Genomic DNA, 6,000 nt, shown 5'->3' with positions numbered 1-6,000 from the left:
ATATCCACATTTGAAACTGTGTATGGGAACTGCCTCAATCTCAGCACTGTGTAATGCACTCTGTCTGTTAGGTACTCTGGCCCTTTTCTTTCTATATTCAATTTTTCCAAAGCCTCACCAAACATTTACCAACAAATCGATTCCTTTCAACCTTCAGATTTCATGAAATCTCTTATCTGGGGGTCTCTCTCTCTCTCTCTCACATTCTTACAACTGAGTCAAGAAAAAATATAACAATGACAACCCCTAACTTAATATTCACTAGGATGCCTAAAATTGACCACACGTGTCTAACCTAGCTTTGTGCCTGCATAACTGTAAATATTCTCTATGATGCTTAAAATTGGCCACACGTGTCTAATCTAGCTCTGTGGCCTGCATAACTGTATACAGTAAATATATAAAAATAAACTCTTATTCGTTATTTCTTTTTTTATTAAGTAAATAATATAATAATATTAATATTTAATACTTACAAAAAAAAAGAAATAGAGAGTACAGTTACATACATACTGGTTGAAATTTTATTTTCATATATGTGTGTGTGTGTGTGGTTGTGCTTGGTGACGTTTGAGCATAAATTCATTGGCCCGGGGCAAAATTCCTAAGCCTAACGGAATCAGTCATATCTACATTTGAAACTGTGTATGGAGTCTACCTCAGTCTCATCTCTCCGTAAACTATTCCCTCTGTTATGTACTCTGGCACTTTTCTTTCTACACTCAAGTTTTCCAAAGCCTCACCAAACATTTACCAACAAAGCGATTCTTTTCCACTCCAGATTTCATGAAATCTCTTATCTGGGGTATCTCTCTCTGTCTCTCTCTTTCTCTCTCTCTCTCTTTTTTTTTTCTCTCTCTCTCCTACAACTGAGTGAAGAAAAAATATAATAATGACAACAACTCATAACTTAAATATTTTTTTAGAGAAACTCATGAAATCTCAAATTGAAAACGAACCACAGATTATTATTTGTATTGTGCTTAATAGCTTTTCCAAGACACGAACTGCTTCTTTTATCACACACACACACACACACACACACACACACACACACACACACACACACACGCACACACACACACACACACACACACACACACACAAGCACACACACAAGCACACACACACACACACACACACACAAACACACACACATACACATTAGATGAAAATGAAAAAATCAATAAAAAAATAATAAAAATAACAAAAATTTTGTCAGTAACAAAGATGACTTCCATCACAAGGATTATAAACACACCAACATATGATTGTTTCAAAGAATTTTCACCACAAGATATAATGAAAGGGGATTTTCTTGGCCAGTTAAAGATAATTGAGGATAAGCAAAGGAAGTATGAAGAAAAAGTATTTAAATTACTAGTAGAAAATGGAACACTCTGGAGGGAGTTTCAAGCTTTAAAAAGAAGTATTCTTCAGCAAGATCAGAATATTACTGCATTAACGGACAAGGTAAAGATTCAAGAAGAACAAATCGAGGAACTAGTGGAAGAAAATGAGGTATGGAAATGGAAATTAGGCAAGGATATGCAAAGAGAAACTTCATTTGCAACTCACACAGAGGAGGTTAATAGAGAACTAGAAAAGTACAAAGAAAAAATTAAACCACACGTGCCTAGTTTTACTTTTTGGCCTGCATAACTGTATACAGTATATATAAAACTAAACTTCTAATCTTTTTTGTATTAAGTAAATAATTTAATATTATTATTTAATACTTACAAAAAAAATGAAATATAAAGTTTAGTTACATCTATACTGGTTGAAATATATTTCCATCCAATGTGTGTGTGTGTGTGAGCTCACCTAGTTGTGCTTGAGAAGGATTGAGCTTCGGCTCTTAGATTCCACCTCTTAATTTTTAATGAACTGTAGTGCAGATTCCTGCACTACAGTTCATTTGTGCATATATATCTTTTGCATATATATCTACATATCTTCATTTGAAAATGTGTATGGAGTCTGCCTCAGTCTCATCTCTACATAAACTATTCCCTCTGTTAGGTACTCTGGCACTTTTCTTTCTACACTCAAGTTTTCCAAAGTCTCACCAAACATTTACGAGCAAAACGATTCCTTTTAAATCTTAGATTTCATGAAATCTCTTATTTGGGGTATCTCTCTCTCTCTCTCTCTCTTACAACTGAGTCAAGAAAAATTTAATAATGACAACAACTCATAACTTAATATTCTCTAGGATGCCTAAAATTGGCCACACGTGTCTAATCTTGCTTTTTGGCCTGCATAACTGTATATAGTATATATAAAACTAAACTTCTAAGCTTTCTTTTTTATATTTAGTAAATAATATAATATAAATATTTAATAATTACAAAATAAAAGAAATAGAGAGTATAGTTACATCTATACTGGTGGAAATTTTATTTTTATCCAATGTGTGTGTGTACTAACCTTTTGTGTGTGTGGGTGTGCTCACATAGTTGTACTCAATTCGTTGTGTTTTGGGGGATCGAGCTTCGCCTCTTTTATTATACCTCTTAATGGTCAATGAACTGGTGTACAGATTCCTGAGCCTATTGGGCTCAATAATATATTAATTTGAAACTATGTATGGAGTCTGCCTCCACCTCATGACTGTGTAATGCATTCCGTTTGTTAGGGACTCTGACATTTTTCTTTCTACACTCAAGGTTTCCAAAGCCTCACCAAACATTGAGAAACAAAATAATTCCTTTCGACCCCTCAGATTTCATGAAATCTCTTATCTAGGGTATCTCTCTCTCTCTCTCTCTCTTACAATTGAGTCAAGAAAAAATATAATAATGTCAACAACTCATAACTTAATATTCTCTAGGATGCCTAAAATTGACCACACGTGTCTAATCTAGCTTTGTGGCCTGCGTAACTGAATACAGTATATAAAACTAAACTCTTATTCGTTCCTTTTTTTTATTAAGTAAATAATATAATAATATTATTATTTAATACTTAAAAAAAAAAAATAGAGAGTATAGTTACATATATTCTGGTTGAAATTTTCTTTTCTTATAATGTGTGTGTTTGTGAGGTTGTGCTTGGAGATGATTTAGCATTGGCTCTTTGGCCCCGTACAAATTCCTGAGCCTAATGGGCTCTATCATATCTACATATGAAACTGTGTATGGAGTTTGCCTCCAGCTCATCACTGCGTAAAATATTCCGTATGTTAGGTACTCTGACATGTTTCTTTCTGCACTAAAGTTTTCCAAAGCCTCATCAAACATTGACCAACAAAACGATTCCTTTCAACCCTCAGTGAGTATAGAAAAAAAATATTAATATTTAACAGATTCAGATTCAGATTCAGATGTTTATTCAGGTAAGGTATATACATACAAGTGATGTTACATTAATGGATTGATATATAGATAGAGCTAGTACATACAATGCCTAAAGCCACTATTACGCAATGCGTTTCGGGCAAGAAAAACATTAATATCTAGAACTTAATACTAATTGAGCATAAAGAATAAAAAGTGTTGAGAACAAATACAAATAAAGATAAAAAAAAGGGGGAACATGACTGAAAAAGCAGCACAAATACAATAGGTTGACGAACAGTGTTGATTAAAAAAAAAAAAGAAAATAACAGACATGGGTTGACAATAGAGGAGTGAGGTAGATTACAGTGAATTTATTAGGTAGTGTTTAGTTTTTATCTTAAACTGGTTGAGAGAGGTACAGTCTTTAACATGGTTGGGAAGGTCATTCCACATTCTGGGCCCCTTGATTTCCAACAGATGGAACGTATTAGACAGTGATGTGGTGGAAGCAGATTCCATACTCATTTTCAAATGTAGATATGATAGAACCCAATAAGGCAAAAAAATTTGCTCAGGGCTAAAGAGCCTAAGCTCAATCCTCCCCAAGCACAACTAGGTGAGCACCCACATTTTTGCAAGCCACAAAGCTACACTAGTCACAAATGACCAGTTTTAGACATCTTAGAAAATGTTAAGTTATAAGTTATTGTCATTATTATATTTTTTCTTAACTCAGTAGTAAGAGAGAGAGAGAGATACCCCAGATAAGAGATTTCATAAAACCTGAGAGTTGAAAGGAATCGTTTTGTTGGTAAATGTTTGGTGAGGCTTTGGAAAACTTGAGTGTAGAAAGAAAAGTCCCAGAGTACCTAACAGACGGAATACTTTATGCAGTGATGAGACTGAGGCAGACTCCATACACAGTTTCAAACGTAGATATGATTGATTCCGTTAGGCTCAGGAATTTGCACAGGGCCAAAGAGCCTATGCTAAATCGTCCCCAAGCACAACCACACACACACACATAAAATGAAAATAAAATTTCAACCAGTATATATGTAACTATACTTTTATGTAACTTTTATGTAACTTTTATTTTATGTAACTATACTCTCTATATCTTTTTCTTTTTTTTGGAAGTATTAAATAATAATATTATTATATTATTTACTTGATAAAAAAAAAGAACGAATAAGAATTTAGTTTTATATATACTGTATACAGTTATGCAGGCCACAAAGCTAGATTAGACACGTGTGGCCCATTTTAGGCATCCTAGAAAATATTTAGTTAAGTTATGAGTTGTCATTATTAAATTTTTTCTTGACTCAATTGTAAGAGAGAAAGAGAGAGATACCCCAGATAAGAGATTTAGATGAACCACAGAGAAATTAGGAAGAACTTTTTCAGTGTCAGAGTAGTTAGTAAATAATATGCATTAGACAGAGATGTGGTGGAGGCTTACTCCCTACACGGTTTAAAATGTAGATATGATAGAGCCCAGTAGGCCCAGGAATCTGTACACCAGTTGATTGACAGTTGAGAGGCGAGACCAAAGAGCGAAGGCTCAAGCCCCGCAAGCACAAATAGGTGAGTACACACTCATTGGATGCAAATAAAATTTCAACTAGTATACATAATGTAACTATACTTTCTATTTCTTTTTCTTTTTTTTTAGTAATTATTAAATAATAATATTATTTTATTATCTTGATAAAAAAAAAGAATAAGAGTTTAGTTTTATATATACTGTACACAGTTATGCAGACCACAAAGCTAGTTTAGACACGTGTGACCAATTTTAGGCATCCTAGAGAATATTAAGTTAGGAGTTGTTGTCATTATTATATTTTTTCTTTACTCAGATATAGGAGAGAAATACCCCTGATAGGAAATTTTATGAAATCTGAGGATTGAAAGAATATGTGTTGTTGGTGTTAGAGGAATAGTCGATTCTTTTTCCAATACTCCTCTAAACTGAAGATATTATAAATTCTCCGCTTTACCACCTATTCCATAGACATTGATGAGCATGCCCACAACTTTTTTCACTTTGTCTTTAATTATTACTCTAAAGAATTTCTCATCATGGGTAGAATTTTTCCTGATAATTTTAGTTGTTTTGGATGAAGATACCATGACTATTGTCTTGTAGTTCCTGCCTCGTCTTTTATAACAATATGATTAACATCTATCTATATCAAATGCCTTAAATATGTGTGGTGAAAATAAATTCTGGTTCTTCCCTTCTAGTAATTGATATGGTGAAATCTTCATATCATCCCATTCTATTACAATATTTGGAATTTGGTATATGAGTTTGATAAATGATGGGATTAATTGGGGTAGTGAATGACCAAAAATGGATGTCAGCATGGATGTTATACAAGTTTCCAAGGATGGCATTCTTCCATTTACTTTTACTGTATTAATTCTAAATACTAATGAAGAAGCTACACTCACTAATTGCTGAAATTTTACCTGGTCAATAGGAAAATAAGATCCATGTAAGTACCAAATTAAAATATATTGTAAATGAGGTAAAACAACCTTACGAGGTTGTTGTTTGCGTTTATGGATATTATTAAATTTTACTGTTTCATAATCAATATTAAAAGAATTTATCGGAATAACATATACTATAGTATTTTTTTATTATATCTAAATTAGTAGACGAATTTAAAAGTCTATTGGAATAAACATAAATAGACATTTT

Source organism: Procambarus clarkii, chromosome 21 (genome assembly GCF_040958095.1).
Source record: "Procambarus clarkii isolate CNS0578487 chromosome 21, FALCON_Pclarkii_2.0, whole genome shotgun sequence".
Taxonomy (NCBI): domain Eukaryota; kingdom Metazoa; phylum Arthropoda; class Malacostraca; order Decapoda; family Cambaridae; genus Procambarus; species Procambarus clarkii.
This window is presented reverse-complemented; position numbering follows the sequence as displayed.